The sequence below is a fragment of the Aedes albopictus genome, chromosome 1 (genome assembly GCF_035046485.1).
Source record: "Aedes albopictus strain Foshan chromosome 1, AalbF5, whole genome shotgun sequence".
Taxonomy (NCBI): domain Eukaryota; kingdom Metazoa; phylum Arthropoda; class Insecta; order Diptera; family Culicidae; genus Aedes; species Aedes albopictus.
Window position 1 is genome coordinate 317,298,681 of NC_085136.1, and position 23,170 is coordinate 317,321,850.

At 39.8% G+C, this 23,170-nt stretch overlaps 1 protein-coding gene across 3 annotated transcripts in view; it reads right to left on the bottom strand.

Annotated features, from left to right (window-relative positions):
* LOC109423620 (ankyrin repeat and fibronectin type-III domain-containing protein 1-like) overlaps window positions 1-23,170 on the bottom strand; it is a 324,977-nt gene that overhangs the window by 262,604 nt on the left and 39,203 nt on the right. The window contains exon 1 of one of the 3 annotated variants that reach the window (XM_062847174.1): window positions 1,992-2,544. The exons of the other annotated variants lie outside the window; for them this stretch is intronic. The gene's annotated coding sequence lies outside the window, so the exon portion shown is untranslated. Of the gene's footprint in view, window positions 1-1,991; window positions 2,545-23,170 lie in introns of those variants that run through there. 3 annotated transcript variants of the gene reach the window in all.

Here is a 23,170-nt window from a genome sequence, read left to right on the forward strand (position 1 = left end):
AAGACTTCAAAGCGGAAGAGTTATAATACTATTGGTTCATTTTGGTTTGGGAACTGCCGGCTACTGTTCAACCACAAATCCTGTCTGATTATATATTGTTACGAAAAGTTATCGAAAAAAAAAACCTTTAGCTGTCATGATTTTTCGTTCTGATCGGGTATGCAGATATGAGGAACTCATATATCGCAAATATTGCCACCATATTTGCGTAGGAAATGGAAGACAGCTCGAACCCATCAATCGCATTCATTGTTATTGTTGCTTGATGGGATTAAACAGCAGCGAAGCATTAAACTCGTTCGGAAGATAATAAGCTTTTAGCTTATTTTTTTCCGCAATAAGGGATCGCCCTCGCCTCTGTCTGACTCTGTTTGTAATTATACACCGAACGAAAAATGATGCATGAAATTGCACGATGTGAAAGATTCCCATCAACTTTTCCTCTCTCTGTCTTTCTTTCTCTCGAATCTGTTTTGCTCTGCTCCAATTGCTTTTGGCGGTTCCGCTCCGGTTTTTACACGGGGGATGGCGATGATGATGATGATCCGGATGATGCAAGTGAAGAAGCGGAGTGTTTTAATCTCAATGAGCTGTGAACGTATGTATACTTTGGCGTTGAACCAAGCTAGCTGGTTACTTTGTATAGTAGGTAACGCTTTTATCGGGAAACGAAAAACAGTTCATCGAACTGCTTTTTCCCATTATTGGAAGTTTGATGGTGCAATGTGAGCGTATGTGTGAGACAGGTGAACGTGCGAACATTTCCCACGGGGAAAGGTCAACGGGGCGGCAACGACGACGTGAGGAAAATATTGGTCTCGGTTTCGTTCGATATGTGCGGCTAGGTGAGTAATGCTGGGTGTGCTTTAGGGTGGCCATTTGGAGTGGGCCAAAATAGGCCAAATTTGGAGGGCAACTGTAGCAGCCTATTCATTGAATCATCATATCCGAAAATTTCAAAGTTATACCTTCTGAATTTGTTGCATACAGCATCTGAAATGGAATATAGGACATTATCCTGAAAATCTAGTAACTGGTCTATAAGATATAAAAAATGTTCCATAAAATATAGGAAATCATCGAATCGTTTCCCATATTTTAGAAATCATTCGTCTAGTATTAGTTATGCATTATTCTTCTTTACAACGAGTATCTATAAAATATAGGAGTTGTTCCATATAATATAAGAAATGATCCAAAATATATAAGAAACTGTCCATAACATACGGAAAATGATCCATACAATATTATATAATGATCAATAATATAATCTATACTACAAAGGAATTAATCCATAAAAGGACATGATCCATTAAATAAAGGTTGTGATTTGTTAAATATAGGAGATAATTCATTGAATATACGAAATGATCCTTAACCGATAGAAAATGTTCAATGACATAAACGAAGTGATCCACACAATACAGGAAATAATCCATACTATAAAAGAAATAATTCCATAAAATATAGGCAGTGACCCTTAGTATATAGAAAGAGATCCATAAAATATAGGAAATGATATATACAATATGGGAAATGACCCTTAATGTATAACATATAATCCATAGAATATAGGGAATGATCCATAAAATATAGGGAATGATTCGCCGTTTGTTATTTCTTCGATTTAATTCTCTCTTCTTTTTTGAGGAGCGCTACCTAAGTCAGTTTTACGAAAAGAAGTATTCATACGGCAACTTTCTATGGATCTAACTTTTTTATATTCGTTATATGCTTATGGATCATTGAGATGCTATCAAAGGATCGTTTGAATATATTTCATGGATCGATTTTTAACTTGTTTAACGGCGAGAACAAATTCAGAGAGGATACTTTGAATTTTCAAGTTCAATACTTAGGAAACCACCCGAAAGGGCCACCCTAACGTTGTGTCCATTCACGTTCGAATGCACACACAACACCCAGGAGATGATACTCTTCTTAATTGAAAACACCAAGCTGTTAGAGCTTGGTGTGGAAATCATATTTACCGTGGCATTTCGTCGGCTGCTTGCATGGTGGTGGATCGCTGATGAATTGTTGGAATGCCTTCTTGTCGTCGTCAGCCTCGGCTCGGCGCCACACCGGTGTCGATTAGGCACGCGCTGAAGCAGCAGCGGCCTCTGCCGCTTCCGTAGGGAAACAATGAAGAAGATTTGCTGTAGGTACCTTTCGTTTTCGATTCAGCGGATCGTCGTTCACATTTCACAACTGCGGCAACAACAACACTTTGGAACTGGGCTTATCTGATTTCTTGTGCACGGTTGAATGATCGTTTGGGTGATTTTTTTTCTTCAAACTAGACATATGTATGCAAGGAGGCGTTGAACTGAATGTTTGTGTTCGAATTTTAAAGCACCGTCGTTGTTTTTTAACCGATTCATTCCCACATTTATGTACCCTGTTGATGACCCGGATGTTCAAATATTACATGTATCGTTATCCATAATTCCGTCCAAATGAAGAATTACGAACCAAATGTCCAATCTGTTGAGAATCCTGAGAGGGTTCTGACAAGAATCCTGACAGGATTCTGATGGTTATCCTAACAGGATTCGGATAAGAATCCTGGCAGGACTCTGAAGAGAATCCTGATAGGATTATGATGAGAATCCTGAGAGGATTCTGATGAAAATCCTGCGAGGATTTTGACGATAATCCTGAGAGGATTTCGATGACAATCCTGAGAGGATTCTGATGCGAATCCTGAGCGGATTATGATGAGAATCCTGAGAGGACTCTGATGAGAATCCTGAGAGTATTCTGATGAGAATCATGAAAGGATTCTGATGACAATCATGAGAAGATTCTGATGAGAATCTTGCGAGGATTCTGATGAGAATCCTGAGGAGATTGTGATGAAAATACTGAGAGGATTCTGATGTTAATCCTGAGAGAATTCTGATATAAATCCTGACAGGATTCTGATGAGAATCCTGAGTAGATTCTGATAAGAATCCTGAGAAGATTTTGATGAGAATCCTGAGCAGATTCTAAAGAGAATTTTGAGAGTATTCTGATGAGAATCATGAGAGGATTCTGATGACAATCCTGAGAAGATTCTGATGAGAATCCTGAGAAGATTTTGATGAGAATCCTGAGTAGATTCTAAAGAGGATCCTGTGAGGATTCTTAAGAGAATCCTGAGAGGATTCTGAAGACAATCCTGAGAGGATTCTGAAGACAATCCTGAGAGGATTCTGATGACATTTTTTTATTCTTCAATCACTTAACCTAATTTACAGCTCTTTTGTCCACTAGGGCACTCCGTGAGCAATTCCAATTGGCGGCTGCATTTTCACTTTGTGTAGCGCCTAAATGTATTCTATTCTAATTGTTCTATATCGAAATGGTAGCCGTTGCGCTGCTTTCATTTTTATATCCTGTCCATGAGTAGAATGATGAGCACGAGAACGTTGATGTGTGGCTCTTGTTCCTTCTCTAGTCCGATTGGTGGTCCATTAAGAGTTGCCGTTAGCCGATATCCATATTTCCGGGTCCGTTAGAGCATATGCTCAGAAGAGGGTCAAGTGTCAGCTGCTCTCGGGGGGAAGAGCAACTGACGAAAAGTTGCAAGTGCCGGGGCTGGGATCGAACCCATGACCACCCACTTATGAAGTGAACGTGTAGCCACTACGCTACGGGCCCCGACAATTCTAATGACAATCTTGAGAGGATTCTGATGAGAATTCTGAGAAGATTCTGATGAGAATCCTGAGAAGATTCTGATGAGAATTCTGAGAGGATACTGATGAGATTCCTGAGAGAATTCTGATGAGAATCCTTAGAGGGCTCTGATGAGAATCCTGAAGGATTCTGATGAAAATCCTGAGAGGCTTCTAATGAGAATCCAGAGAGGGTTCTGATGAGAATCCTGAGAGGATACTGATGAGATTCCTGAGAGAAATCTGATGAGAATCCTTAGAGGACTCTGATGAAAATCCTGAAAGGATTCTGATGAGAATCCTAAGAGGATTCTGATGAGAATCCTTAGAGGACTATGATGAGAATCCTGAAAGATTCTGATGAGAATCCTGAGAGGATGCTGATGAGAATCCTGAGAGGATTCTGATGAGAATCCTGAGAGGATTCTGATGAGAATCCTGTGAGGAAAATGATGACAATCCTGATAGGATTCTGATGACAATCCTGAGAGGATTCTGATAAGAATCCTGACAAGATTTTGATGAAAATCCTGAGAGGATTCTGATGAGAATCCTGAGGGAATTCTGATGAGAATCCTGAGAGGATTCTGATGAGATTCCTTAGTCGATCTGATGGAAATCCTGAAATAATTCTGGTAAGAATCCTGAGAGGATTCTTCTTAGAATCCTAAGATGATTATCCACAGAATTTTGAGATAATTCTTTTCAGAATCCTGAGAGGATTCTCTTCAGAACCCAGAGAGAATTCTCCACAGAATCCTGAGAGGATTGTGATGAGAAGCCTGAGAGGATTCTCCACAGAATCCTGAGAGGATGCTCCACAGAATTCTGAAAGAATTCTCTACAGAATCCTGAGAGGATTCTCCTCAGAATCCTGAGAGAATTCCCCACATTATCCTGAGAGGGTTCTCCACAGAATCCTGAGAGGATTCTCCACAGAATCCTGAGAGGATTCTCCACAGAATCCTGAGAGGATTCTCCACAGAATCCTGAGAGGATTCTCCACAGAATCCTGAGAGGATTCTCCACAGAATCCTGAGAGGATTCTCCACAGAATCCTGAGAGGATTCTCCACAGAATCCTGAGAGGATTCTCCACAGAATCCTGAGAGGATTCTCCACAGAATCCTGAGAGGATTCTCCACAGAATCCTGAGAGGATTCTCCACAGAATCCTGAGAGGATTCTCCACAGAATCCTGAGAGGATTCTCCACAGAATCCTGAAAGGATTCTACACAGAATCCTGAAAGGATACTACACAGAATCCTGAAAGGATTCTACACAGAATCCTGAAAGGATTCTACACAGAATCCTGAAGGGATTCTACACAGAATCCTGAAAGGATTCTACACAGAATCCTGAGAGGATTCTCTACAGAATCCTGAAAGGATTCTCTACAGAATCCTGAAAGGATTCTCCACAGAATCCTGAGAGGATTCTCCACAGAATCCTGAAAGGATTCTCCACAGAATCCTGAAAGGATTCTCCACAGAATCCTGAAAGGATTCTCCACAGAATCCTGAAAGGATTCTCCACAGAATCCTGAAAGGATTCTCCACAGAATCCTGAAAGGATTCTCCACAGAATCCTGAAAGGATTCTCCACAGAATCCTGAAAGGATTCTCCACAGAATCCTGAAAGGATTCTCCACAGAATCCTGAAAGGATTCTCCACAGAATCCTGAAAGGATTCTCCACAGAATCCTGAAAGGATTCTCCACAGAATCCTGAAAGGATTCTCCACAGAATCCTGAAAGGATTCTCCACAGAATCCTGAAAGGATTCTCCACAGAATCCTGAAAGGATTCTCCACAGAATCCTGGAAGGATTCTCCACAGAATCCTGGAAGGATTCTCCACAGAATCCTGGAAGGATTCTCCACAGAATCCTGGAAGGATTCTCCACAGAATCCTGGAAGGATTCTCCACAGAATCCTGGAAGGATTCTCCACAGAATCCTGGAAGGATTCTCCACAGAATCCTGGAAGGATTCTCCACAGAATCCTGGAAGGATTCTCCACAGAATCCTGGAAGGATTCTCCACAGAATCCTGGAAGGATTCTCCACAGAATCCTGAAAGGATTCTCCACAGAATCCTGGAAGGATTCTCCACAGAATCCTGGAAGGATTCTCCACAGAATCCTGGAAGGATTCTCCACAGAATCCTGAAAGGATTCTCCACAGAATCCTGGAAGGATTCTCCACAGAATCCTGGAAGGATTCTCCACAGAATCCTGGAAGGATTCTCCACAGAATCCTGGAAGGATTCTCCACAGAATCCTGGAAGGATTCTCCACAGAATCCTGGAAGGATTCTCCACAGAATCCTGGAAGGATTCTCCACAGAATCCTGGAAGGATTCTCCACAGAATCCTGGAAGGATTCTCCACAGAATCCTGGAAGGATTCTCCACAGAATCCTGGAAGGATTCTCCACAGAATCCTGGAAGGATTCTCCACAGAATCCTGGAAGGATTCTCCACAGAATCCTGGAAGGATTCTCCACAGAATCCTGGAAGGATTCTCCACAGAATCCTGGAAGGATTCTCCACAGAATCCTGGAAGGATTCTCCACAGAATCCTGGAAGGATTCTCCACAGAATCCTGGAAGGATTCTCCACAGAATCCTGGAAGGATTCTCCACAGAATCCTGGAAGGATTCTCCACAGAATCCTGGAAGGATTCTCCACAGAATCCTGGAAGGATTCTCCACAGAATCCTGGAAGGATTCTCCACAGAATCCTGGAAGGATTCTCCACAGAATCCTGGAAGGATTCTCCACAGAATCCTGGAAGGATTCTCCACAGAATCCTGGAAGGATTCTCCACAGAATCCTGGAAGGATTCTCCACAGAATCCTGGAAGGATTCTCCACAGAATCCTGGAAGGATTCTCCACAGAATCCTGGAAGGATTCTCCACAGAATCCTGGAAGGATTCTCCACAGAATCCTGGAAGGATTCTCCACAGAATCCTGGAAGGATTCTCCACAGAATCCTGGAAGGATTCTCCACAGAATCCTGGAAGGATTCTCCACAGAATCCTGGAAGGATTCTCCACAGAATCCTGGAAGGATTCTCCACAGAATCCTGGAAGGATTCTCCACAGAATCCTGGAAGGATTCTCCACAGAATCCTGGAAGGATTCTCCACAGAATCCTGGAAGGATTCTCCACAGAATCCTGGAAGGATTCTCCACAGAATCCTGGAAGGATTCTCCACAGAATCCTGGAAGGATTCTCCACAGAATCCTGGAAGGATTCTCCACAGAATCCTGGAAGGATTCTCCACAGAATCCTGGAAGGATTCTCCACAGAATCCTGGAAGGATTCTCCACAGAATCCTGGAAGGATTCTCCACAGAATCCTGGAAGGATTCTCCACAGAATCCTGGAAGGATTCTCCACAGAATCCTGGAAGGATTCTCCACAGAATCCTGGAAGGATTCTCCACAGAATCCTGGAAGGATTCTCCACAGAATCCTGGAAGGATTCTCCACAGAATCCTGGAAGGATTCTCCACAGAATCCTGGAAGGATTCTCCACAGAATCCTGGAAGGATTCTCCACAGAATCCTGGAAGGATTCTCCACAGAATCCTGGAAGGATTCTCTACAGAATCCTGGAAGGATTCTCTACAGAATCCTGGAAGGATTCTCCACAGAATCCTGGAAGGATTCTCCACAGAATCCTGGAAGGATTCTCCACAGAATCCTGGAAGGATTCTCCACAGAATCCTGGAAGGATTCTCCACAGAATCCTGGAAGGATTCTCCACAGAATCCTGGAAGGATTCTCCACAGAATCCTGGAAGGATTCTCCACAGAATCCTGGAAGGATTCTCCACAGAATCCTGGAAGGATTCTCCACAGAATCCTGGAAGGATTCTCCACAGAATCCTGGAAGGATTCTCCACAGAATCCTGGAAGGATTCTCCACAGAATCCTGGAAGGATTCTCCACAGAATCCTGGAAGGATTCTCCACAGAATCCTGAAAGGATTCTCCACAGAATCCTGGAAGGATTCTCCACAGAATCCTGGAAGGATTCTCCACAGAATCCTGAAAGGATTCTCCACAGAATCCTGGAAGGATTCTCCACAGAATCCTGGAAGGATTCTCCACAGAATCCTGAAAGGATTCTCCACAGAATCCTGGAAGGATTCTCCACAGAATCCTGGAAGGATTCTCCACAGAATCCTGGAAGGATTCTCCACAGAATCCTGGAAGGATTCTCCACAGAATCCTGGAAGGATTCTCCACAGAATCCTGGAAGGATTCTCCACAGAATCCTGGAAGGATTCTCCACAGAATCCTGGAAGGATTCTCCACAGAATCCTGGAAGGATTCTCCACAGAATCCTGGAAGAATTCTCCACAGAATCCTGGAAGGATTCTCCACAGAATCCTGGAAGGATTCTCCACAGAATCCTGGAAGGATTCTCCACAGAATCCTGGAAGGATTCTCCACAGAATCCTGGAAGGATTCTCCACAGAATCCTGGAAGGATTCTCCACAGAATCCTGGAAGGATTCTCCACAGAATCCTGGAAGGATTCTCCACAGAATCCTGGAAGAATTCTCCACAGAATCCTGGAAGGATTCTCCACAGAATCCTGGAAGGATTCTCCACAGAATCCTGGAAGGATTCTCCACAGAATCCTGGAAGGATTCTCCACAGAATCCTGAAAGGATTCTCCACAGAATCCTGGAAGGATTCTCCACAGAATCCTGGAAGGATTCTCCACAGAATCCTGGAAGGATTCTCCACAGAATCCTGGAAGGATTCTCCACAGAATCCTGGAAGGATTCTCCACAGAATCCTGGAAGGATTCTCCACAGAATCCTGGAAGGATTCTCCACAGAATCCTGGAAGGATTCTCCACAGAATCCTGGAAGGATTCTCCACAGAATCCTGGAAGGATTCTCCACAGAATCCTGGAAGGATTCTCCACAGAATCCTGGAAGGATTCTCCACAGAATCCTGGAAGGATTCTCCACAGAATCCTGGAAGGATTCTCCACAGAATCCTGGAAGGATTCTCCACAGAATCCTGGAAGGATTCTCCACAGAATCCTGGAAGGATTCTCCACAGAATCCTGGAAGGATTCTCCACAGAATCCTGGAAGGATTCTCCACAGAATCCTGAAAGGATTCTCCACAGAATCCTGAAAGGATTCTCCACAGAATCCTGAAAGGATTCTCCACAGAATCCTGAAAAGATTCTCCACAGAATCCTGAAAGGATTCTCCACAGAATCCTGAAAGGATTCTCCACAGAATCCTGAAAGGATTCTCCACAGAATCCTGAAAGGAATCTTCACAGAATCCTGAAAGGATTCTCCACAGAATCCTGAAAGGATTCTCCACAGAATCCTGAAAGGATTCTCCACAGAATCCTGAAAGGATTCTCCACAGAATCCTGAAAGGATTCTCCACAGAATCCTGAAAGGATTCTCCACAGAATCCTGAAAGGATTCTCCACAGAATCCTGAAAGGATTCTCCACAGAATCCTGAAAGGATTCTCCACAGAATCCTGAAAGGATTCTCCACAGAATCCTGAAAGGATTCTCCACAGAATCCTGAAAGGATTCTCCACAGAATCCTGAAAGGATTCTCCACAGAATCCTGAAAGGATTCTCCACAGAATCCTGAAAGGATTCTCCACAGAATCCTGAAAGGATTCTCCACAGAATCCTGAAAGGATTCTCCACAGAATCCTGAAAGGATTCTCCACAGAATCCTGGAAGGATTCTCCACAGAATCCTGGAAGGATTCTCCACAGAATCCTGGAAGGATTCTCCACAGAATCCTGGAAGGATTCTCCACAGAATCCTGGAAGGATTCTCCACAGAATCCTGGAAGGATTCTCCACAGAATCCTGGAAGGATTCTCCACAGAATCCTGGAAGGATTCTCCACAGAATCCTGGAAGGATTCTCCACAGAATCCTGGAAGGATTCTCCACAGAATCCTGGAAGGATTCTCCACAGAATCCTGGAAGGATTCTCCACAGAATCCTGGAAGGATTCTCCACAGAATCCTGGAAGGATTCTCCACAGAATCCTGGAAGGATTCTCCACAGAATCCTGGAAGGATTCTCCACAGAATCCTGGAAGGATTCTCCACAGAATCCTGGAAGGATTCTCCACAGAATCCTGGAAGGATTCTCCACAGAATCCTGGAAGGATTCTCCACAGAATCCTGGAAGGATTCTCCACAGAATCCTGGAAGGATTCTCCACAGAATCCTGGAAGGATTCTCCACAGAATCCTGGAAGGATTCTCCACAGAATCCTGGAAGGATTCTCCACAGAATCCTGGAAGGATTCTCCACAGAATCCTGGAAGGATTCTCCACAGAATCCTGGAAGGATTCTCCACAGAATCCTGGAAGGATTCTCCACAGAATCCTGGAAGGATTCTCCACAGAATCCTGGAAGGATTCTCCACAGAATCCTGGAAGGATTCTCCACAGAATCCTGGAAGGATTCTCCACAGAATCCTGGAAGGATTCTCCACAGAATCCTGGAAGGATTCTCCACAGAATCCTGGAAGGATTCTTCACAGAATCCTAAAAGGATTCTCCACAGAATCCTGAAAGGATTCTTCACAGAATCCTGAAAGGATTCTCCACTGAATCCTGAAAGGATTCTCTAAAAAATTCTGATAGGATTCGCTACAGAATCACAATGTTTTATAATATTATTCTGAAGTTTAATGTTTGATTTCATAAGCTAAAATTAATCATAATTTCTAATATTAAATGGTGAATAAATTGTGAAACAAATCGGTTAAAAAAACATTGTTGCAGTACTGCGTAAACTTCGACTTTTGCCCCAGAACTTCAACTCCATTAAGCCACTCTCAGCCCGATAAGCTTCACATAACACAAACACAGACCACCCCACTTCCCAATTTCCTCCGTATCACAACAAATGCCGGCTTAAAAGAGCAGCTGGCGTCGTAACATCGCGCCATCGTTCGCCTGAATCTGAACTGAGTGAACATATGTTAATTTCCTCGCGCAACTGATGGCTGTCTGCATGCAGCAACTCCACCCAGACTCGCGCCCACAAACATCACTGACAATCATATTTCTCTTCAGCGCTCCCGTCCCGTCTGCTCTCTGCTTGCCTACTTCCTTCGAAAGCATCGAAAACACGCAAAACGGCGCGGCGCGGCGCGGCGGTGAGCACGCCGCATATCCACATTTTTACATTTCCACATTTCCATTCACATATCCACACATTTTCCGCTCTGACACGACACGGCCGCGGTTTCCTCTCACATTTCGCGGTTGCGGGCTGCCGGCAGCCTGTTCTGCTGGCAACGATTTCGTCATTCGTCGACGTCGTCGTTGTCGTAACATTATTATTTCACCTCAGCTGCCTTATCTTCAGCACATTCACAATCAGGTGGGATTCACAACCGTGGTCCAAGCCCGCGAAGAGCAGAAGATTTTTTCCCCGATCACAAACAATGCCCTCTCTTGTCGTAGCTTTTCTCACTTTCATTTGCACTTGAATTTCCTTTTCGCATCGTGTTTTTGCCTTCACTTCAGCCGGGGTTGGGGTCTCTGAGGTCAGGTTGGTTGGTTGGCTGGCTGGGTGGTAGACGATTCGAGATGGAGCTGCATTCGAAACCACCTCATTAAGATCGGCTTTGAACTTCACCGAGGCGGATGTGCGGTGGTAGCTGTATGGTGTGGCGTGTTATGTCTGACTGGATCCGATCCATTTAGACCACGAATCATGAACGAATTAAGACAAAAATAGGCTTTGGAGCGTGGAAATTTAATTGATGAAAATATTGCGAGTTGAAAATTTCAGCAGACTTTGGCAAGTCTTTGGTGGGATTCATTGAAGGACATTGATGTGTAAAAATTGTAATTTGAGGTTGTATTTTCATCTGTAGATAAGTTCCGGAAAGGAAATCAGTCAAGGAACGGACAGCGATTTTGCTAGACCATCATGTTGGGGGTCCTAAGAAATTATAGACCAAAACCCTATAGCCGTTCCTGAGGGAATCCCGAAAGTAATTTCTGTAGAAACCTCTCGAAGAGTTCTAGATAAATACCATGAATAACTTCGGAAGTGCATATTGCAATCTCCGTTGAAATCCCTAGAAGTATTTCTGAAATAGTTGGAGGAATTCCTATTGAAATCTCTGAAGAGACCTCTGTTAGAATTCCAGTTAAAATAACTGGAGGAATGCACAGAGCAATTCTTAAAAAAAAGTTCTGGGAGAATATCTAGAGCAATTCCTAGAAGAATCTCAGTAGAAAAGGCTTGGGAAATTCTAGCATTAATTTAAAAATTCCTAGCAAAAATTTCCAAAAAAAATCTGTGCGGGCATTCCGGAAAAAATCATAAATTCCTGAAGCAATACCAAAAGATATTCCTGTAGAAATATTGAAAGGAAATTCTGAAGGAATCCCAAGAGGAACCCGCGAGAAATTCGAGAAATTCTATAAAAGTATCCTGAAGAAATCCCCTAAGAAATCCTGAATAAATTGTTTGAATAGTTTCTGAAGAAATAACTGAAGGCATTCATAGATATTGTGGTTTGAATTCCTAGATGAATATTTGGTAGAGTTTCAAGAAGAATCCCAACAGGAGTTTCTGAAAGACTTCCAACTGGCAATTCTGTAAGAATTCTCAGGAAAATCAAAAAAAAAATCCTGAATAAATCCACAGAGTGATTCGAGGAAGATTTTTTTTTAGGAAATCCTTACATAAATTTCTTAATACATCCCTAGAGGAGTTCCTGTAGACATTCCTGGGATTAGTCTTGCAGAAATACTAACTTGAATTTCCGGAGAAATCTCAGCGGAAGTTTCTGGAGGAGTCCCCAGAAAAACTTCTTGAGGTTCCACAGAAGGAATGCCTGAACAAGTTCATAGGGTAATATCTGAAGGGATTCTCATAAAAATCTACGGATAAAATTCTGGATGAATTCCCGAAGCTGAAATTTTCAGAGGAATCACAACAGAAATTTCTGAAAGATTCCCGTCATGAGTTCCTGACGGGTTTCCATTTGGAATTCTGTAATCCCGAGAATTGAAAAAAAAACCCTGCGAGAATATCTGGAGAGATTTTTGGCGAAATTCCTGGAAGAATTCCGACAGCAACTCCTGAAGCAATCCAATCCCTGCAGGAAGTCTACCACACAAGCCTCAGCATAAATTCCTACAACAATCCCAGTAAGTATTCCTGGTGGAATCCCTGAAGGCAGTGGAAGAAGAAAACTGTGCATTTTTTTTTTCATATATGGTTGAAATTCATGTAAAGAAGTGATTCATACCACAGCGTCACATGTTAGGGGATGTCTGACATATAATCACATCAACAGGCAACATACAGCGTAGTTTTTCGTCAAAATCTTCTTCAGCGAGTTTTTCGTCAAAATCTTCTTTCATTCAAATGTTCATAACTACAAAAAATGTGAAAAATTTGCTTAGTTAACGGTGTTTATATATAGACAAAATCGAGGGCTGACAAAATAGGTCAACACTGTATTTACATATTTATTGCACTTAAATACAATTTGACCCTTTACACTTTACACTTAGGTCACAGAATTATATCTTTCAAACAAAATAAAATAAATTTTAAATCGGACAACTGGTCAAAAAATATGTTTTTGTTAGACATTTTTTAACCTTGAATTTTTTTGATTTTCTGGACAATCAAATTATCTATGGAATGGCTGTTACGCTAGGGCTGTATGTATGAATAGTGATCAAACAGTGATGTACAGAATCCGGAAACAAAACTTTTGAAAAAAAAAGAAAAAAAAAACTTTACATTTTTAATAATTTAGGCGCAATTGGTTTGTTATCGGCTCATGGAAGACAGACACACCAAAACAATTTCTGGACAAATACCTGACAAATATCAGTGGATGTCTTTAAGCATTTATTTGGCGACAACCTGCAGTTTTTTTTTTCCAATTTTTGAATAGAAACTTTTCAAATGATGCTGGCAGAACTTAAGGCGAAACTGGAAGCATTTCCTAATTTTTTTGGTTTTTGATTTTTAATTAAATAACGAAGCAATATTTTCAAAATCGGTTTTCGTACACATCTAAAGTATGGATCAAGGTATCTTCTGAATTTATTTGTAATGGAAAATTTTTTCCATTTTTGCGCAAACCATTTTTTTGTGAAATTTGATTCAAAAATGGTTTCTGCAAAAACGAAAAACATTCTCCACCACGAAAAAAAAAACAGGAGATACCTTGATCTATACTCTACATGTGTACGAAAACCGATTTTGAAAATATGGCTTCGTTATTTTATAAAAAATCAAAAACCAAAAAGTGAGGAAATGCTTCCAGTTTCGCCTTAAAGAGAAACTATCTACAAAAAATCATATAAATATTTTCTGCAATTTCCAAAAGAATTACGGTAGAGAATTCTTGAATACTTTTTGAGGGAACTTCTGGCACTATGCCTAAAATTACGTCTGGTAAATGCCTTGGGAAATAACTTTGGTTAAATTATTAAAAGAAGATATTGTGTCTGGTAAGAATTCTATTTCCTGGAGATATCCTGAAACGGTTTCGAAAACTATCTTGTATGTAGAATTTATACAGAATCTTCCCAAACATTTTTATTTGATAATTTCTCGCAACTCACTTCCTCATACTTCGGAAGTAATATTTCAAATAAATAAAATTCGTTGAGGAAATTGAGCTCTCACAAGGGCTGAGTTGTTAGGAATATCTGACAATTTGTTACTAATTTAAAAAATACTGCATAATTTTTAAGCGGTAACCCTGCAAATAGTTTGATATAAATCCTCGAAAAGTATTGATTAAAGTCCTATTTTAATTGCAGATGTATTTATTCTTGCATATCTGCAAAAAATCAACGGGATTTTATGCGGATTAGATATCCTTTGCAGAAAAAAAATCTACACAAGTTTTGAAAGGGGCCAAGAAGAATTAAAACTGAACTGAAGATGAAGAAGATGTTTACCGCTCTCTTCCTTGAATTTGGTCGTCCCAATTTCCAGCGACACTGCCGTAAGTATTAATTTAAATTTAAGAAAATCTTGCCACTTTAGATTAAGTTTATATATAAATAATTTTGTAAAAATTTCACCTAAATCATGTTCAAAGTTTCTTTGACTACTTATCTTTTGAGTAAGACCTAGGATTTTGAAATCAGAAGCAAGTTGGCGGAGATATGGTCCTAAAAAATGACGTTTTATTGAACGGGAGTGTATTTCATGGCTCTTTAGTGAAATAGTACAAAGTGTATTGCCGAAAAATTCCAGGATTTTTAAAATTATTCACATCAAGAGCTTTAGTAGATGCTTGAGGATAACAAAAATAATCTGGGATTCAGCAAGGAAAGTTTCAAATGATTTTTGCCAGCAAGTATCTTAGAAATTCTTAAAATTTTCATTTAAGATTTTCTACTGAAATTACTTTTTAGAATCTCCTAGAAATAATCCAAAACGCCTATCTGGGCATTCTGGAAAAAAACTCCAAAAGATCTGCTTTATCCTTCATTTGGAAAACACTTTTGTAACTGCCAGGTTGACCCTATTAGTTATAACATAACTAATTAGAAATCGAAAAAGGAGAATAGCATTTCTCGAGCGCCCTAGAGGGTTAGTAGACCTTTGGTACTCCTAGGCTAGTAGCTAGTCTACCAGCTACAACTTTGCCAATAACTGCTTCTAAATCGCATGCCCCGAATGATGCAAATTATATGTACATTAAATACACATTGCATAGAACCAAACAAAAATTTTCAAAACAAAATAAATGACAAAAAAAAATGTTGGCAGAAAGTTTTCACAACATTTTAAGAATTTAAGAAAAAACAAAACCAATCAAAGTTCTTGTAAGAAAAATTCCCAAAAATTTCCAATTTTACTAGCATTTTTTTTTATTCAAATCTGTAAACTGAAAAAAACATATATTTGTTTTTTTTTAATGGAATGCCTATTCAGGTGCTGATCAAGCTTATTATGTAGGAAATAATCATGTGATTATCACACCATAATTCACCAAAACCAAAACCAGAAAATTTAAACGGTGATTTCAACATAATTTTGCTGGATTATTCTCCAGGATGTAGCTTAGTGAAAATCCATTACATTATTTCACAGAGCTATTCATGAAGGAGTCGCGCAAGACATTTAATTAAATTTCTATGAAAAGATCTTATCTAGAGCTCTGGTAGTGAACTTCAAATATGGCTCTATACTTTTCTTCATAAATTGTTCCGAATTTGTAAAAAATCAACATTTATTCTAGTTCTCATTAGAATTTTTTTTAATTTAGTATTTTCGGTTCAACGCGCGAATTGCGTAAGCCCTACCTTTTGCAATTGAAATGAAAATTTGCCCATGTACTTTGCCCATCTGAATGCGAATCATGTATTATTATTAAATATGAGTCAACTTTTGAAACGGTCACAACAAGAAAGCAATTGATTAAATGAGATTTTCTTAATTTGTTCTGTGTTTATGACATTTTTAGCGCTGGGCTAGTTCATCTTGGGACGCTCGGCTTAACTTCCCTTCCGAAAGAGAACTCACATTGTGTGAGATTGTCTGCAATGAAAGTCGATGCCAGATCCTCGCCATGAAAGGCATGGGCTTTAGCCATCACTCCAGGTCAGTTTTATTTTTTACAGCTTATCTATTTTTTTTTAACCTACAAATTATGTTCAGGCAATTTTATATAATACAATATAATTTGTTCAATTTTATACCGAAATTTGCTTCAGGGATTGTTTAAGAAATTCTTCCAATAATTCTTTTAGAAACTCCACTAGGGATTTCTCAAATTTCCCAAAGAATTTAGAGTCTATACAAGGTATTTTTTAGAAAATTCATCAGAGAATCTTCCAGAAATTATTTGTTTTCAAAAAAAAATATATATATATTGTGAAATTCCTTCTGAAACTCCCGTAGGGTTTCATTTTGAAATTTCTCCTAGGATTCCTCTGGAATATGGATTCCACAGGGTATTATTTCAAAAAACCCTCCCAGAATACATTTGGAAATATTATTCAAAAGCATTCTTAGGAATTCCAATTGCAATCGATTTAGAAATTCCGCTTGTGATTCCTTCAGAAATTTCTCAAAGTATTCTTGGGGCTGCAAAACGGTGAGTCGAAAAGGAGAGCGTCCAACATAGCTCTGATCCTCACAAGTTCCTACCTCATGCTTCCACGGGTCAAGCGATGACAAAGACCGCCAGCTAAGAGTTGTGTGCTTAGCTGGTATTTAGTGCAGCCTAGGCACTGTTGTCCTTCTGGCTTCAGCTAAATTGAGGAGGTACGTCTCGAGCGTCTGTTCACCAAGGAGGTGCGGCTCAAACAGCGTCTGTTCTGGCATCCAGCGGCTGCGTATGAAATGCTCCCCCACCGGAAGCTATACCTAAGGTGGCAGGCCCATCACGTTGGATAGGGGACCTTAGGCCATCAACCTACTGTTTCCGAAACCCAAAAAAACGTTACTGAAACCGATAACTTATTCTTGAATATTACCTTGCATGATTAGTTTCAGATTTTTTTTGATTTTATTCAGAGTTTTCCACAACTTTCTCCACGGATTCGTTTAGAAAACATTCCATGGATTTTTTCAGAAATTCTTCCATGGACTCCATCAGAAAACCCCACAGGAACTGTTTAGAAATTCTTCCAGAGAAGCTTTCAGGAAGTTTTCCAGGGATTACAATACCTTTATGCGTTCCCTTAGAAATTCCTTTTGAAATTCTCTCATACATATTTCCATAGATTACTCTAGAAATTCCTCCAAAGTTTCCTTTAAAAGATCTTCTACAGATTCCTTAAGAAAACCCTTTTAGGATTTTTTTCTTAAAATGTTCCAGAGATATCTTAAGATATTTCTTCAATAATTTCTTCAAAAATTCCTCCAGAAATTTCTTTAAGAACCTCTTTATAAAATCTTCCATGGATTGCTATCAAAATGGCTGCATGTATACCTTTTGAAAGTACTGTGGGGAGTTCTTTCAGAAAATCTTCCTCGGATTTCTTCAATTATTTCTCTATATATTCTTCACGAAAATCTTGCAGTATCAAGTTCCTCCGTGAATTTATTCAGAAATTTCTCAAGAGTTTCCTTCTGAAATTTCTCTAGAGATTCCTTCTGAAATTTCTGCATATGTTCCATAGAAATTTTTCCAGGGATTCTTTTAGAAATTCCCCAGACTCATTCTATTTTAGAAATTCTTTCAGAGAATTCTTTCAGAATATTTCTAAAGATTGCTTCTAGAATTCCTCCAGATGTTTTTCCAAGGATACCTTAAGAAAAGTTTTCATGCACTTCTTAAAAAAAAAATATTAGTGAATTTCTTCAGAAATTTTAGTGGATGCTCGACTGTATCGTTTCAACTATTATTAAACACGGTTACGCAGTCTTGTATTAGCAAACGATGTTTATTACTTGCTCTCACTAACCTCGTGTTGGTACGTTGGGCAAGTAATAAACATCGTTTGCTAGTTCAAAACTGTGTAGCCGTTTTTTTAGAAATTCCTTCATAATTTTTCTTGGAACTCATTAAGTAAATCCTCCCTAAACTCCGGGAAAAATTTCTCCAGGGATTCTTTAAGAATATTTATCAGGGAATCTTTCGGAAATTCCTTTAACGGTTTCTTCAGGGACTTCCCCAACAATTCTCAAATTTCTTCGGGGATTCCATCTAGGATTCCATTGGAAACTCACGAAAGATTGTCTCAAACAATTTCTTCAGAGGTTCCTGACATTCTTACATGATTTCTCTCAGTGATTCTAGTAGGAATTCCGATAGAAGTTTGTTTGCAGATTCTCTCAGAAATTGCTATCTGTATTTTCTCAGAAATTCCTTCAGGATTTCTTCCAAGGAAATTCCTTTAGGATTTTTTTCTCAGAAGCTTACAGGAATTCATTCAGTAAGTCTACAGGGATTTCTTTTAAAATTTCTAAGGATTTGTTTTCCAGATATTTCACTACGGATTCCAGAAGTATGTCTACGGATTCATCCAGGAACACGAGATTCCATAGAGACTGTTCTGAAAGAGGTGTTTCCCAAGGAGTTTATTTATGTACTCTTCTATGAACTTATCTAATTTTTTCAGGAATTTACTTAGGATTATTTCAGATACACCTCCAGGAAATCTTTCAAGAATTGCTCTAGGCGGTTTTCGTGGGAGAAAAAAATTATACCGAAGCGAGTACACCTGACCTGAACTGAAAAAAAAAAGATGTTTCTTACGCAAAACTGAATTTATAGTGAATTGTTTTTTGTTAATATAATTTTATGTAGTGTTTAAAGTGTAATTTAGTGTACATTTTAAACTGAGTATGGTTTTGTTGATTATTGGCTTTAACAATCAATGTTCCGAACATAGAAGTCACTTCACACTAAAAGATCTTCAAACCGCAATCAGCATTCCATACATCAGTATCCAATTTCAAAGCACCTTCCTCCAAACACTACTACATTGCACCACACCAAATCCGACCCGCATCTTCTGGCATTAGTTCAAGTTAGGACTCCGTTACTGCTGACTGCATTTTTCTTCATTAGATTTTCATTCTTCCAAGACAGCATGCACTGCATCATTTTTCCCGATCACGGATACAGTATTTTCCCGGCACCACCTCACACCTCACTTGAAGGCTTGGGTGGCATCCATCCGGCACGGCACGGCAGGGCATGGCGCACTATCTCTTCCACCCATTTGCGGTGTTTTGTAATTAAATTTGAATCAACCGTGTGATTGAAAAAATATTGCACCATAAGATCCCCCCCAAACACCATTCGCCGGAACAGCAGCGCGAACAGCGACCGGCAAAACGAGATACAGAGAGAGGGCGCCAAAAATGAAATTCCACTTCCACTTGTTCGATTTGGAGGACTGCCTCGAAGGGGTGGTTCGACGGAAGCACACTTAGAATACACTTTTTGATTTAACAAAATTGCAAAATTAAAAAAAAAAAAACACACACACACACAAAAAGGAAAAAAAATCAATGTGTTTAACTACAGTTAACTATTTCTTCACAGATGAAGGAATTTACAACATAGCTGATGAAGATTTACAGCGATAGTACGGACACATTCAATCAAAATTTAGTTCATAGATGTTCATTAAAATAAACTGTGTCTTATATAAAAATTGTTGATGATTTTTTTTTATTTTTTTTATACCAAATATTCTCAAATATGTTCCATAAAACTACAAAACTACTTCTCTTTGATCTGAGCGTTAAAGCTTGTGGATGAAATTTTATCATTTTCCGATTTTTTTAAATTTTGTATGTAACACGTCAATTTTTTGTATGGAGCGTTTTGTAACGCATATTCAAGCAAGGAAAAATATTTTGTTCACCAGTATTTTTTGTTTTTATTTTTTTCACTTATCCAAGATTTTTTTCCTATAGTTGATCGTTGCCACACTTTCAATGGATGATTCTTCAGTTTGTTACAATTCACATACGTCTTCCAGTTATCCTAAACCCCCTTTAGCCAACCACAGCCCGACTTGGGCGGAGAGAACGATCGCAAAAATGCAAATTTTCTCTGTTTTACAAAATTATGGACGCGTGCCCACCGCCGCCGTTTACCACAGAACCTAGAACGCTAACTCACTGCCCAACAAAGTATATTTACTCCAATACGGCGATGATGATGATGGGTGGTATGCGGTATGCTATAGATAAACGTAGGACCGACCGACCAACCGAAGAAGGGTTGTAGAACTGTTCTACAACAACACGACGCGTCGCGTTCCGTACCAAAACTGATTACGGCTAAGGTTTGGGCGCAGGCATCGAGTCAGCCAGCGGTGTCAGCGCAACCGAGCTGGACGAGCGAGCGCGCGGTCTTCTGGGTAATGATGAGTGTTGTGTTTGAGTCGATTCAACGGTCGACGGTGACGGCGATGACGATGGTGCTAAATTCGAGCGACCCTCGTCTGGTGGTTGTAGTAGTATCAGGGAGTAAAGTCAATTCATACGACTCCGCTAGGGTCTTCTAGGGCAGGGGTTGGCTATGTGTGATCCACGGGCCAAACTGCGGTATTCCCTTTGATTTTTATAAAAAAATTTAAAAATAATTCGATCTTCAAAAAAAAAAAGAAACAAAAAAAGTTTAAGCTTGTTTGCAAGGCATACGTCAATTCTGTTGACTGTAGATTCGATACATAATTTGGTTCAATCCCTTCAATCAACCAAAATATTGAATTTGAACAATTTTGAACAATGTTGCCAGTTTGCGGAGGCTGTAAAAACGTAAAATTAAAAAAAAAAATTCAGGCTCTATGGAAAGCATCTGTTACATCTATTTTGATTGTAGATTTCTTTGTTCGTTTCAACATATCATTTAACCTAAATGTCACAGAGCAAACCAGTTTCGAACTCTTCTTACAATATCAAGAAAGAATAAAAATGAAAAAAAGGAAATTTAAGCTGTATGGTATACATCAATCACTTCTGTTGGTAGATTTGTCTCATCAAATGATTCCACCAAAATATGAGAGAAAAAATATAAACAGTGTTGCCAGTTTACGAATTCTGCGTCAAAATTAGAATAAACAAAATAAAAATGTAAATTTACGACTGTATGTAATGCATCCGTCACTTCTGTTAACGACAGATTCATTTGTGGATGGCAATATAGACAAGCATTCGTTTTTTAAATATGTAAATCCGATATGGGCCTTAGGACAAAGCCCACACATCGATCAAATAGTCAAACTTACACACCAAATTTTCGATTTCTCATCCAGCAATATGAATTGCTGAGATGCAACCAGCAAATTTTATTTTACTGGAACATCAGTAATGGAAACTGATGGGCCAGCAATGATTGCAATTGCTGATTGCCAGCAAATCATGTGTCAAACACTTGTAGTTTCCCCGGGAATTATGTTGCGCACTCATCTTCTCAACATTTAGTAAATCGCCAAGAATTCATAGGAATTCCAACAAAAAAGCCCTTTGCAGCACAAAATGTAAGGCACCGCATCTTTTATGGATATTCCAAGCCTTTGAGCATTGTTTGCTAACAGTAAATTACCAAAGATACCATTTATTCATAAAACTGGAAAATTTGTAAACATTTGAAAAAAAAAAACAAAAAAATCCAGCTGGAGTCGAGCGCGGACAAAATTGCTGGTCAACCAGCAAAATAAGCTGTCAATACAATAGAGGTAATAAACTATAGAGGAAGAATGTCGCTGGCGTCACTGCCGAAACATCTCTTGCTGGCGGAGATAGGCCGGGCTATAAGTGTCAAAGCGAAAAAGTATGCAGTTTGACAGATAGAAACCCGACATGTTTGCGAACGAGAACAAAGGGAACAGCAGCGACATTCGTCCTCTATTGTTTATTAACTCTATTGTCAATACACGATACTGAAGATCCAGCAAAAAATATTTTGCTGGATGGAATGCTGAATTTACAGCATGTCAAAAACCAGCAAACTTTTGCTGGTTTCCAGCGAATTAAAAATAGTGTGTAGTCACAATCACCTCAGTTGGATTGTTCGCCAAATTTGAGAACCACTGCGAGGGGCGTGCTGACTGTTGGTATGTGTCAACAGTCGGCGAAGCGCGGCAATAACAACAGAAATCGTTGGTTGTAGCAAAGCAGCCAAAGTACATATATCGGGCCGCCGCAGTGCGAAACGTATCTACACTTGAGACTTGTGAATGAGGGTCATAAGAGAGGGAACAGAGAAGAAAAAAAGGGATAGAGGGAACAGGGTGAGGTAAGTCGAGTACAAGACAGCTGGTCACGATGATGGAATGGATTACGCCGGATAGGGGTGGTCACTATGCTCTAGGTTTCCTGAGGTTTTACATCAGATTTGTTTTTACGAATTTAAATCATAAATTGATTGAATTGCTATTATTTTTCACTCAACGATTATAACTGATCGTAATTTTATTTTATACGTCATTTGAACACCCCCACAATTCAAATATCAGTCTAAAATTCCCCTATTCTGGGTTTGTTTGTGCTATGGTGAGCACATGGAACACCAAGGAGGGCTCAACCATCATGTACACTACATTCTTTAGCTATATATTCGTATAAATATCTCCAATACTGCGCCATGCGAAGGATACCAATTAAAGGAATCCTGTGCAGGGGAAATTACCTGATCCTGGTGAACAATGAGGATAGAGCAGCTGCGCTGCGCAATACAAATAAGAGCTCGTAGGATCCTTTCGCGTTCTCTTTTTTTTTTTCTTTGTACGTTTAATTGGTATGTGTAAAAAAACGCACGCCGCCGATTACGCATCTCTTAAACATTCGTTTTTGTGATTTGTTTTGTCGTCGGATCGCTTATTCTTTGCGTACATCAAAGGCAATGATCGCTCAAGTAGTTGTTAGGAGCATGTCTTATTGGATATACGTACATCGTTGATGATGATGTCTTTGATATATTCCAGACTACCAGAAGGTTCGTGTCCAAGATTAATTATAAGAATGTGTCGTCCAGTAGGAAAATTTCACACATGTCGCTAGCCATAGCTTCAGCTCG